Genomic DNA, 14301 nt, shown 5'->3' on the forward strand with positions numbered 1-14301 from the left:
CGATCGTTCGTTCGGGTCGCGAACTAACTATAGCCAGCGTAATTGCAAATTACTAATTAGATCAGCGAGACCTGTATTACGACGGTGTGACAATAATTTCTAATCCACTTGCAAACCAGTTTTCAGTAATTGCGTCTAAAGATATATCGTTGTAAGATTCTCCAGTAATATTGTCTTATATCTTACAAGACTTTCCTCTTTTCCCATTTCGAACGATTTATAGAAAGGAGGAGCTTATCGATGCGATTTATGATGCAATTTATTGAACATCTAATAATATCGGACGACAAATGAACTTATGGAAATATGCCATTTGTTCTTGGCGATCGAACGTTAATCGTGTTCTTATGTAACGAGATGATAAGTCGACAAGAAGCGGAGTTGTTCGATTTCGCTTCCGAGAGACTCGATCGATAAAAACGAACTTTTTTCAAAATCGAACAAAATTCAAATCTAAAATCTCGGAAGAATCGCAGTTGAGCGGGGGAGTGTACGTATGTGTATAAAGATAGTTGTAACGAGCGGTGACGTAGGTAACCAGGATGCACATCGGTTAATCGACGCGCACTGAGTGATTTTCCCCTTTCGTATCACGCCACTCTTAATGAATTCACCTTTTTTTTATACTTTCATCGCCGACCGAGTGCCACGTTCCATTCTTGGGAACTTGGAACCCCTCACCAATCTGTTTGTTCTTCCTGTAGGCGTTGCCAATCTGCGAGAAAGAATAATCAACGAGGAGAATATCGTGGGTAGAGGATTAAGAAAAAATCCGACAAAACGCGATCGATTTTCACCACTGCTGATCGAGTCCCGAGGACTAAAAGATATCCGTGTCCTTGATGAACCACGCTTCTATTTTCTATTTTCTCACCTTTTCTTAGCGAACGTTTGACAAAACGTATTAGCCATCCATCGTCTATTCTCTCATAAGCGCATTCGTCTTGCGAGACAATATCACCTTAGATACATCTTTAAGGATCTCCTTTCACCGTGGCAAAAAGAGGCGCATAATAGGATGAGTAACGACAGGAGACCAGTCGGTCGTGATCGTTGCGAAAACTTCTAGGCTCAACGTGCCAGCCAAAGATTTATTAAGCTCCATACTATACGCGCGTGCCGCTCGATGGCCACCACCTTTTTTTCCTTGCAATTCGCCCGATGAACGTTATTTCCATGGAATTGCGTTGAACATCTACCACGCCTTGTTTAGCTCGTTTTATGAATTACGACGTCTCTGTGTCGCTATATAAAGCCTCTTGTCTCCTTTATAGCGTGTACTTATTTACGTACGTTGTACGTTTCGTCGTATCCCCCGAAGAATTATAACATCGTGCACGGAATTTCTCACGTGGCGCACGCGACTTTCGTTCGCGCTCGCCTTTCAGCCGTACCGTTATCGAAACGAAGCGGTTAACCGTTTGCAACCTGCTATCTTCCATGGAAATGATACAGTGACAAGACGCGATGGACGATAGAAAATGCACGGAGATAATGGGATCGACTGTAGGTCAACGCGAAGATGCGATCCTCGTTAAAAGTTTAAAGTCCCCTGGGCGGAAGACCCGTTAGCCAAATGGATTCGTACGTTCTCTTCTCTGGGTTTCCTCTTCGCGATATATTCGTTTTGCCGTGTGATACATTCGAGAAAGTAACGAGAATCGACCCAGCCTTAGCGCGAACGGGCTAATTCGTCGTTTGCCAGAAGTTTGACCGATTTCCTGGATACAAGTATCCGGTGCTAGAAACGCATCCACGTCGCCGAAAGTTTAAACGGAATTTCTCTTTTTCGTTTTGCAAAATATGGCAAGGAAGGACCCACGCGTTTTTGATTTTTAACGCCGATGATTTCACTCGTAAGCACGAAGACATTAGGCGAGCGAATGTAACTCGAATTCGATTCCGCAAAGGCGTTGACATCCTTTCGATATCCTCGTAGATCGCGAGCACGTTTTTGGATTCGATCGATGTGGAAAAAGTAGGCGGACGAGGCATCGAGGAAGGCGAGCCGAGCCAAACGCCGATGCTAATTGCAATTTCCTTCGTTTCGGTCGCCATCGCTGGCTCGTCATGCGACAGCGATGGCGTTCCTTAAATCGTAATACAATACCGTGTTATGTATCGCTGATCGCGCCCGAAAACTGCACACTCGATTAACATCGAATTCTACGTGACGTAAATTTCGTCTTTCGCATAAAATGCGCCAGCAACGGCCGTATATGCCGCCTTTCTCTACGTAGAAAGGTCGTCAATTAAAATATTAAGAAGCTGTACCAGTTGTTGAGCGGCATTCGCAGTCACACGGAGTCACATTCTATGCGAACGAATCAAGGTATACTAGTATTGATTTAAAAATATACGAAATATCCAGGTAATCGCTGAGATATTGAAAGCCGACCTTGCGGTATTAATTACGGCTCGACCGTGGACGACGTTCGTCCTGAGGTCAGACATAGCGGACACTTTCTTCAAAATTGTTGTCGCCATGAGTCAGCTCGACGATTACTCGATTACCGTGGACGAGTGATAACGCTGCAAGTTACAGCTTGTCAATGACAACGTGATCGAAAAAGGTTATCGTCGGATATGTTTCATGTAAACGTTCGCTGAGACGTTTCTACGTTGACATCTAAATTTAGAGAGAGAGAGAGCCATTTTAAAGCTGACGAGTTTAAAACGTGGTCGATATCGGCACAAAATTACGATAACTATGCTAATTCGCGGTTGACGTGGTGACGCATCGGGGAACAGCAAACGCTCAACAAGTGGGTGTCTCTACTTTCACCATTATCGTAACGGTATACCCCTGTATTCTAATTCCTCTGCGTGTCACCAGTCTGTTGGCCGCGTGTATCGAGTTCTCTCGCGTATAATATTATATTTTCCTTACGATGTGCGCCTGCACGTTCGTTTTCTATTTAGAAATGTAGCTTGCTCGTAATATCCTTATCGTAGTACGTATCATTACGTGCATATTATCCGCTTTATCACCATGCACGTCGCTTGCCACGTATACGTAGTACATATAAAATTTGTGAAAACGACCGAATCGAACCACGTGGCCCTCGTTGTTCGCAAAATAAAACGCACGATTTTCAAGAACAGTTTCGACGAGTAACTTTTGGAAGAATCGTAAACGGGTAACGGTGAAATAGAATCGAAAGTATACACACGATTATCGTTAATTATAAAACGATCCAGAATCGTGCACACATCTGCATCGTGTATGAATAGTTTCTCTCTTGTGAAACGTTGTTAGGCCATCCGAATGCCAGGTTTATCGTCTAAATACCAGCACATTTTTCCCCCTCGTCGAATACTTCGCGAATGCATCAGATATTCATCGTTGGTAATCACGCGTTCCTCGATGAAACCGAGCCTCTCCGAAGTCAAACGGAAACTCCTTTTTGTAAATTTCTCAATCCCATTGGCCAGCTGTATAATTAACGCGAAATTTTTGATAAAACACGCAACTTATCTCTACGGTAATTTATTTAACCGCGCGTAGCTGTAAATTAATAACGATATAATCGAACCATAGGAATTCGAAGGAAGGATTTTCCAAAAGAATGTTTACAACATCGTCGCTTGTCCTATTTCGTGCTTTTAATTTATGGAATTGCGTGTCTGTCAACGTCGACCGTGTGATTAATCGTACACGATGTTTATTTTCTCGATCGTGTGAGCGCGCCATTGTCCGGAAATGCACCGGTCTGTACCGGGTTGTGATAAAAATTGGGACGGTTTTATGGAGTGAAAAATTGAAAATCGCCAAAGCGAGACCGAACGTTCGATCGTTTCACCTTTCCAGCGAATCTCTCTGCCCGTCGTCGTGAACGATTTGGCAAGAGGCAGCAACGAGGCTCGCAGTCACGGAATACCGAGCGAATACTCGATCGAATTTTCGTGGAAACGTTTAGCATTTTCGCGAGACCGACGGTTGTGCAAACGCGGCTGTCGTTATTCCGAAATTTCCATCGAGTTCTCCCGATCTGGTTTTATGACTCTAGGATCGCGTTCGTTTGCGAAATCGCGTTGTGCTCCGTTTGTTTCGGTAAGAAGGCGATCGTGAAAGTATAGTACGCGGGCCAAGATGCAAGGAGGCCAGAAATTATCGTGCCATAAGTCATATTAACTTTATTTCTTGATCTTCCTCGAAATTTCTTAAATCGTCGCCTCGTTCACCGAAACATTTACGATTTTCCGCTCGCCTAACCGTGTCGCGGATCATGCACCGTCGTCACTTTTTTTTTTCTTTTATATATCACAAGCGAGAATTTGCAAAAATAATACTCACGTGTTTTACGTTTATAAGAAATTTCACATTTAGACGATCTACAGTCGTAGGCTTCTCTCTCGCGTGTTTGCGCATTCGAGCAACGATTCGATCTAGTGCACGCATGTCGCAGCAGAAACGATTAATTATCGTTACGCGTTCGTCAAGCAACGTCCTCGGGCCTGACAGGCTTTCCCGATGCGATCCCCGACTCGACCGAGGGCGAATTAATTCCCAAGCCGTACGGATTCGCGCACACTTGCGAATTGTCGCTCGCGTGATTTGTAGGATAGTGGTTTCGACCCAGGCGACACAGTTTTACTAGTTCCGGAACATTGAATTGGAAGTTAATTCGTAGCTATTGATAGGCTGTTGGTCTCTAAGAGCAGCGTGGTCCTCACTTTGCTGCTACGATTTAATCTTACAGTTTTAGAAACTCTGGTAATTGGGTACCTTCGATCATAAAAGAAACTGTCGAAAGAAATTAGTCGAAACTGTTTTGTAAAAAAATAGCTAATGGTTAAAATTATTCGACGATTGGGATTAGAATCCCAATTATCGCGGTTCTATGTCGCGTACTTTAATTTTACGTATTTAAGATTCAAATGCGTATGCGTGGTGTACGGTGGAATCAAGCTTGATAAAACTTTGAGAGTCTACAGAACCGTTTGGTAACGCGTTCGTCGTAAGCAAAGATTCCAATACCATTTTCGGAACGCGTCTCTTTGTATACGTATCGTGAAAGAGAATAGCGCGCCTATACAGATTAGTCATCGAGTGAATTTTAATCGAGCCAGTCGATTAAGTCACTGCCACGAAACAAGATGCAGTCGGTCGATGTGACCGCTGAAACGATTAATCGAGGAACAGCAGAGATAATTAAAAACGCGTGTATCGCGCGAACGTGCGTTGCTTTCTTCCACTGTAAGCCTCGCCGTAGACCGTCGAACCTCGCGAAATTACAACAAGAAGAGTCGCGAAACCACGTAGAAAACGTTTTTAGCATTATTTCTTGCAGCGTGCCTCGTCCGCCAGAGAAACCGGATATTCATTCACGCAGAACGATAGAACGAGTTTCGATAGATCGGAACAGAACGTGCGATTTTCCAATTTCGAAAAGATCCAGGAACTGACCTTGCCGGCCGAACTAAAAAACCACGCGGATTCCGTGTCAGTGGGTTAACCGTGCGAGCTACGCGAACGCTCGGTTTCTACGCTTCGCCGTGTTCTTTTTAACGTTTAGAAAATTGCTGCTTATCGATCACGGATTAACGAACGCGACGAATCGATTATGCTAAACGATTATCCGCCAGTATACCATTCTTTTCTGCAAGGCCGCGGTGCAAATGCTAAATCTCGAACCATAAACACGCGAAATTTATCGCCCATTCAAGGATCTGCGCACGGTGTAAATCGCCGAAGTGACACCGAGGTGCGAAAACTTTCGTAGCTTCCTCGACCGTGTACCTGTTAACATCAGGAAGTTGACTTGCCGCGGATAAAATACGCAAGATATGCGCGGTGGTTTACAAAAGTATTTTGACGTTTGACAATTTATCGCCAGCCACTGTATATTTCGTAAATTCGTATATTACGAAGGTTCTCGGCAAGGATCGACGCGACTCGTTATCTAAGATCGTAACTAATCTCAACATCCGTGAGTTATCCTTGAATTCGCCCGTGAATCGATCGTACACGATAATATCTGCAAATAGGCGTGTACTTGGTAAACGAACGATCATAACGTCGTTGCCGAGAAACGATTATTCGGTAGATTAACATCAAGGTTGTCGCGTTTTTAAACAAAATGCAAGACGAACGCGTTTACATTGTACTTACAACGAGTTCGATAGCGCGCGTGTAATTTCGATTGATCGTTGAACGATCGTCCGATAAATCACGGGACAAACGAAAAAAGAGAAATGGAAGGAAAGGAAGAACGGAAGCAAGAGCAAAGAGTGAACAGAATCTAATGCATTATCGCGAGCCAAATGTACCTCGCTCGCGCAGAATCCGAGCGTTAAGCCGTCTGACACGCGCGCAACCACCCACGCGAATCGTCCTTCTCGACAGCTCGTTTATCTCGCCTTTTTCGCTCTGAAGATCACCCTGCTGACCTAGAGAACCGAGTGGGTGTATCCTTCTTTTTCCCTGCCATCGTTATTCCAGCGACAATTAATGCAGTCTGCTGGCAGGTATCACCTTGACTTGGCGCGAGTCAGCAGAGTTATGGTAGCTTTTTTCTGCAGGGACGCGTTTCGAATCGAAATCGCCTCCTCTCGGGTCTCGACTTTTTGCAGCGTCGAATTTCGATAGCTTGGGAGACAGAGACAGCGAGAGAAAGGGAGAGAGAGAGAGAGAGAGAGGGAGAACATGGGTCGAGAGCGATTAGCAAGGTCCTCGGTGCCTCTACGACGAAATTCCACCGTCGGCTGTCGAGTAACGTTGACTAAAATTAGAAAGTATCATCGAGGAGTACTTGTACCGCGAAAAATCTATTTTCGAATGTATATATTGGGTAATGCAGCGCGCAATACGTTACGAAGTGACGGTTCCAGGAAATTTACTTTCGACGATGGGAGATCAGTGGCCCCTCATTGGGTCATGCAAATTTAGACCGAGTGAACGTCTATTCTCGAATGCGTAGCCCAGGCCCAGAGCGAAAGAGCGAGAAAGAGAGGGAGAGAGAGGATCTATCCTGTGTGCCTCTCTACCGCGACAATAGGGCTGAATTAGCACCACTTTGCGCTCTTTGAACAACCAAACAAGTGGCTCCGCTAGCTGCATCTCGAAAAAAATCCATCCATTTCTCTCGGAATTGGTTTATCAACAAGTGCCTTGGAATAGAAAGGGCTCGAGTAGACGATGCACAAAGGCAGAAATCGTCGCGGAATATCACTCATCGTGTCGTGAATTCGGGTACTGTAGTCTTGTGTACTCGGTTGCTCCAACAGGCTTAGTCAGACTGTAACAATGTCCTGTTTTCGAGGAGTGGAGAATTCAACTGATTAAACAATTACATCAAACCGGTGCATATTTTTATCCTAATTTTCTAATTTTTCTTTTCTATATCGTATTCATACCTTGTCCTGCGACGTGGAACGTACGTACGATGTATTCTGAAATAATTTTTCCGTGAAGATTCGAATTGTCGGTTTGACTAAGAAAAAAGAGAAGAAAATGGTCGTAAATTCAGGTTGACGCGTAGCAGATGTCGGTGGTAGCAGAATTGTACGTTGAAATCGTTGTCATAAAGATAATCGCCTTCTCCACGTCGGTATTGTTCGCGCTATTAATCTCACGGCTATCGTTAACGCAGCGAAGAAGCAGAAGAACGCGATATTAAGGCGAAGATGAACGAAGCTCGTTGTTGCGAGAAACATGTGCGTTCCGAAAGCAGGTCATCCGCCTCTAGCTGGATTTTACTATTTTTGACCGCTGCATTACCACTTCTGAGACGAGCCAATTATTCGACCGGGGATCTAGAGGATCTAGGATAGCCGGTCGCGTGTCTTCCACGAAACCAAGTTCGTATTTCTCTACTTTGCTTTGTACGAGAGACTCTTAACGGCTTCGTTGTGAACAGCATAAAGCGTAAACAGTCATTAGAAGCTTTAACCTCGAGAGTCAACTAGCGGAAATACCGGTGAATCTGCGTTTCCTGTCACAGTTTTCTACGCAAGAAGGAGCGCTCGTTGTCGTTTCGTTATGACGAATTTCGACGAATATCTTCTCGCCGAAAGATTAAAACGATAGCGACTGTTCAACTTTTATGATCTTCTCGCAGCGATCTGCTGGCTGATGAAAAAGTTCTTGCGTCATCTCTTTATTGCTCTTCTCGAATGATTCACGTATGCTGCTTCTTTCCAAGCAACTCGTGCCCGAAAGCTTACGAGAGTCTGTGAAAACTCGAACGTTCTATCTGATCTGAGGTCTACGTTTGAATCGGGTTTGGCTTAGTTTTCACTTGTATAAGTTTGAGTCACGTGTTCTTTCATTCCTAAAGCAACTTGTACGATAAAACGTACAAAAACTTTTGAAACGTGGAATATTCTGAGACATAAATTCTACCGATCGTAGTTGATGTTTGCTGTTTGATGCATAGAAGCGCAAGTTCATCGGAATTCCCTCGCGGAATCGTTTCAGCTGGAACGATAGTTTTCAAGCAGCGATGTATAATGCATCGCGCGCATCTCGCCCGATCCGCGCGCTGAATCGCGATTTTTCATTTAACACCCGTGTTCTCACGAATCGACGACGCGACAAACAGCCTCTTCGTGTTCTCCAAGCGTTCATTTGTCGTCGTGGCAGACCGATTCGATTCTCGTAGCGAAAGGAATGAGAGTGGCTGTTGGTGCTGCAGCGGTTCGACGAATTGGTTCGGCCGTTCTAGCATGGGCGAGGCCTAGAACGCGCGTGCACCAACACATTTCTCGCTCTCTTTAAGCGTGTTGACTGCATTCACACGCTTTTTTGCGTGCACACAAACCGGTAGCTTAAAGCCCATACTGGTCACATGTGTCTACATACTGCGGCGCACACTTGTACCGGGTGTTTGTCAAGAAAATATTCGTTTGTTCTTGAACTAGATTCAGAGTAGAAAATTGGTACGATTATTAACGATAGATTTATTCGCTTGTCTAGAGGAATTTTGCTTTTTAATTTCTTCGCCAACGATTTGTATTGCTAGAGCGCAGGTAATTTATTTATGTATGATAATTTACTTTTTTGCGTTGAAAACGTTTCATTTTGACACGGAAGTATACGATGAAAGGAAATACGAAAGAAAGAGATGAAAAAATAAACGACGAGATACTTTCGCTCGTTAGCTAACGTAATGTAAACGAGAACTCCTTCTCTTCGGTCCATTATCAATGATTTTTGTTAAAAGACGTGAATTTTAATTTTTTCCTGGCTGATATTTAATTTCGATGGAAGGACGAGGATATAAAAAATAACAATTTTCTCCATTTAGCTAATTTAGTGGAGAAGAACAGAACTGGTTCGACCGAATGTGTTTTCGTCCTACCCCCAGTGAGCGACGCGTGTCAGTGGTGGAGCGACCTACCTGGGTGTCGCTACCCTCTTTGTAAATTTTGTCGAACGTCGTGTACGGAATTATACGAAATGTTGGCAATTTTATATTGACCAGGGAAGTTTTTAGCATCCGTACATATATTATCGATTTTTTGTCTATTTTATCGCGCGATTATTTATGCTTTACGGTCGAACGATTTATTTGAATCCATCGAGAGAAAACAGTTTATGTAACAGCAGTTCCTTAATTCTTTCTACTAGCTGTAATTTTTCAGTCAGGCGGATTCAAACGATCGTAGTACGGTTTATTTATTTAATTAAACGCCAAGTAACGTTTCGCTGCAATAAATGAAATTTAAGTAAATGCGATTTTACTGTAGCGTACGTGTACCACTGAATATTATTCCATCGTTGGTATGTATATTTTATAAATTGCGATCAAACTGTTGTCGAGTAAGTTCGGTTCAACTATTCGATCGATCTTCGATTTACAATGTAAATTCTTTAATTAGATACGATTAAATACGTATGAGACCGAGTCTGAAATTCTTTAGGCTTAGGCGATCTATTCAAAGCAAGTGTATCTCTCTGTGTACTACGCAAGTACTTACATTCTTCTCCGTGCCACCACTGTGTCGAGCTATATATACTTGGTATGGCCTTCGTTCTCTCAGTTGCATGACAATCATACCTCTCGATCCATTATTGGCAGCTGTTATTGGGTAACAATGTTTTGACTAGCGCGTACGTTCGATACGTTCGTCGATATAAATTTCAATAAAATAAATATCATTGATAAAATTAACAACATGCAAAATCGTTTTTGATCTTCGATTATTGAAACAATTGGTCGGCTCGTTTGTTAAGAGTAGATCCCTCCCCCCAGTTGAACAACTCTTATAAAACAATTGCAGACACGCGCACAGCCCTCAATCATCCGTCGCGGCCACTTTCTTCTAACTGGAGCTCCTCCTAACCGGTAATTGACCAATGATGTAATTCTTCGAATTGAAAAAATTAGCCTCGTTGCCGCGTGCCTCGAAAATCTTTTCCAGACCAAGAACCGTCGTTTAAGATAGATTGTTTCATTATATAGTTGCAAATAGCGCTCACTTTAAATAGATATGTTCTGATTATTCTGATTCATGCAGATATCTCGAGATTATTACTTTTCAGGTTATATTTATTCCTTTTTTTAAAAAATAAATTTAGTTTTCAATAAACCGTGGATATCTGTGCAAATTTACATGTCTATGAACGAGAAATAAGTAGAAAGTTTCGCTCGTTAAATGTTAAAAAGGAATGTTCTGCTTTCCATATTTTATATAGCTTCGAATCTTGTTGATTAAAAACGCGCGTTTAAATTTTCCACGATGGCATAAAAATCCGCGAATGGTATGCGAAATTCGCTAAACTTCTCGCTTTATCGCTATAAAATAAAATAAAAAGGTCGATATTCGTGAACTGCGGATTATCTCTCGCTATTACTAGTCGACGATGACACAATCCGTGCGAATTCTTACGTCACGTTATCGAGCAGGAACTGTATCGCGGAAATTCCAATCGAGTTTAAAGTGGCAATCGTATCATGATTAATGGTTTTTCTATACGTCTTAAGCTGGCAATACCTCTCGTCCGAACGCGGGAGAAATTAATCGGCGCGTTGCATCGACCGGCTCCTCCTGCTCGTGGCCACTCGAAATAGTCCGCTCTCTTCCGCCTCGACAGAATGGCCTGGCTTGTGATCGATGTAACGACGCTCATTGTCCCGTAATGAGTCTGGGAGGGACAGGATGCTCGTGTACGCGTATTTTCAACAGACACACGCACGAATCGATGTATGAAACGTACAGTTCGATAGACGCGAAACTTCTGAATCCCATTAAACGGAGAAACTTTGATCGACTCATATCGATATTTCCCATTTATTACTTTGCAAGTGGCGTTTAGATATTACTACTCTATGCACTAGATACGTAGATATTGTCGTTCGGTTTAAATTATCGGGAACGTTGTATTTCTCGAATGAATTCAGTTTCCATAGGGGCGACAAGATTTTTCGATCGACTCTTCTTTCTTATTGCTGAGAAATAAAATATTTGATACTCGACGACGATTCGGTTCCCATCGGGAAATTTATCCTCTAAATCGAAGCGTTTTACGATGATCCATCGGATGGCGTAAAAAATATGTATGAAAATTTGTCAAGCTAATAGATTTAGAGGATGACCCAATATTTCTGAAATTAAACACTCGCAAATACATAGTGGACGTTTAGCAAAATTATGGTAACGAGAGTATCCAGAAAAAGAAAGTGTATTATCATCTTGCAACATCGACGCATCGTTCTTCGAGCACGACAAGTCTCGTCTCATCTCTCTCTCTTTCTCTCTCTCTCTCTCTCTCTCGTCCATTGGAACGACTCGCCTTGCGATCGAATACTGATTCGGATTCGATCGTGGACGACTCGTGGGACAGAGAAATATGGTCTATCGGTATTGGTAATGGGTTCAGTAACAGGTTCGACCGCGTTGAACATGACAAAGAGGCGTTTGCTTTTGTGAGTCGTGCTCGTTTAAACGAAGGACGGATGATAAAGCGGAATCCGATTAAGCTTAATGGAGAGGGATTTAATCAAAAGACGGAGAACATGGGGGAGGGGGTAGAGAAGGAGTCGCGGATATTCAGGATGAAGAATGAAAGTTTGCGAGGCAATTAGAGGCAATTTCCGGTCGGCAGGGGCTCGAGTGATTCGCGCGGTGGAAACATTCGCGATCCTCGGTCGTTTTTCTCTCGAACACCGTTCACGAAGCATACGAAGAGACAAAGAAAGAGATGGAATAAGAAGAGAAGAGGAAGGAAGAGAGAAAAGAGAGAAAGAGAGACAGAGGCAGAAGCAGAGGCAGAGGCAGAGGCAGAGGCAGACTGTTTCTGTTTGAACCCTTTGCTCGAACGACTTGTAATTTTGTTGCTGTCCGGTCGGCGAGTGATACATTAAAAAAAGCAGCAGGCTCGATCGTTAGCCTAATATTAACATCCATAAAGTGCAATCGCGTGTAGCGCGAGACGCGCGAGCCCTCGTACGTCTGGTTCGTATCAAATGTTTAATTACAATATAAAGCGGCGAGCAAGCGGTTGCGGTTGCCGGTGCTGCGAGGCATTTACTTTTGGCCGAATAAGGCCGGTTTTAAAAGCCGTTGCAACGGGGGATGCGCGCTGTGTACTCGTATTTCGCGCCAATTTATAATCTTGCTCGCTCCGATGTCTTCGTATCGCGGCGACGGAAAGAGGAGAGAGAAACGTTACGAGGCGAAACACGAAGGCTGCGAGAGAATCGAAAAGAAGCGAAGGTGGAGGGTGGCGAAAACGAAGGAAACGAAGCGGAGGCCGTTCGCGATCGAACGGGTACAAAACGCGAGATGGAAGGGAGAAAACGGAGAGAGACAGACCGGTATAATTACGCAATTTAGATTCGGTTTTACGATTCCGGTTTGACTTTATTAAAAGCGAGAGTGGGCGTATACGCGAATTCGCCCTTTCTCCGATCGAGAGTAATATCGGTACCTTGCCGGTCGTGAAAAAACTTGGTCACAGAGATAACGCGCTTCTCGTTTAAACGAGAAGTTGGTATATACGTCTGGAACGGGCATCGCTCTTATGCCCGCGATGAGCTGATGAGAATCGTCCTGGATATAAAAGGGACTCGTAACGCGAGCCGCGAACGCGTATCTTCGACCATTCCTTTTCTTTAATCGCGTTTTCATCTACCGATCTATTAACCGAGAAAACACGCTCGCGGATGGTCGCAGAACTCACAGATTTTCTTTTTCTCTCGCTTCTCTTTCGCTTCGAGCGTTCTACCGTGGAAGAAGCTCGATCTTATCGCCGGACAGTATCGTCGTTTAAACGTATCATAATTTGCAAAGGAAACGGCTTACGCGATAGAAAGAAACAGTGTGACGACTTTGTGCGTTCGATGATCGTTAAGAACGTAGTTGCGCGTATACTTACACGTAACTTTGCTCGAGCGGAAAGTCGCGAAGAACGTTCGACTTGGACAAAACGAACGCACCGAATTCCTGAACGAGGCGCGCGCGAGCCACGTTACACCGGAAAAAGAATTCGCAATATGATTAACGGTACGCTCGGCGTGGAGCTCATCGACTACCGGATTCTTCCCAATCATACCGATCGTATCGTCGATCCTGGGTGATCGCACGCTCCGCACCGGATCATCCGACTCTGCCCGATTCCCTCGAACCGTCGATTATTCGGTCGAGAAGAAAGAATCCCGTTCGCGTCGCTTGCCCCGCGTCTAGCGATCGCTCTCCTCTTCCAAGCCATTCCGAGAACGACGATTAGAAAAGATCGGCGTCGGGTGTAAGCTTGGCTGTTGTAAACCGAGATTAAATTGCATTGTCCGACCCGTTACTGTGCCAGCGATAATTGCCACGCCGGCGTAAGGTTACCAACGAGGTCGCGGGTTAAGCACAGTGGGCAACCACGAACTCGTGCAACACATTACAATTTTCGTTTGCCTGGCCCCGACGAATCGATACTCTCGCGGTTACCATCGTCCGGCTATATGGCTCGATTTAAACTTCGATTAAACTTGTTGGCTTTGTTGGAATTCATCGAAGGCGTGGATCGAAGCGAAAACGTATGGGTAGATGGAATATAGTTGTACTTTACAAAGCCACGTGGTTATTACCTACTACCAGACTCTGGCTGCACGATTCTTTGGATTATCGGATATCCGAGTCAATCTGGTAATTTCCTTTCATCGATCACCGAGCTTTTCGTTTCCGCAAAATTCGCGGAATTTCCGACGGTCCATGCGGTTTTGAAACATGTCTTCCAAGGTTTTCGAGCGCCAAACAGTTTTAACGGTTTTTACTTCTACGCGTACAACGTGTGAAAGGTATTCGGATGTATTCGAATCTCGTCATGAAATTTCCAGTCGATCGATCATCGATCTACGATTTGTA

General features: G+C 44.0%; 1 protein-coding gene across 3 annotated transcripts in view; it reads left to right on the forward strand.

The window, feature by feature from the left end:
• Positions 1-14301, forward strand: part of LOC126915954 (rho GTPase-activating protein 20-like) — a 177559-nt gene that overhangs the window by 25744 nt on the left and 137514 nt on the right. The window lies entirely within an intron of this gene.

Source organism: Bombus affinis, chromosome 5 (genome assembly GCF_024516045.1).
Source record: "Bombus affinis isolate iyBomAffi1 chromosome 5, iyBomAffi1.2, whole genome shotgun sequence".
NCBI classification, from domain to species: Eukaryota; Metazoa; Arthropoda; class Insecta; order Hymenoptera; family Apidae; genus Bombus; species Bombus affinis.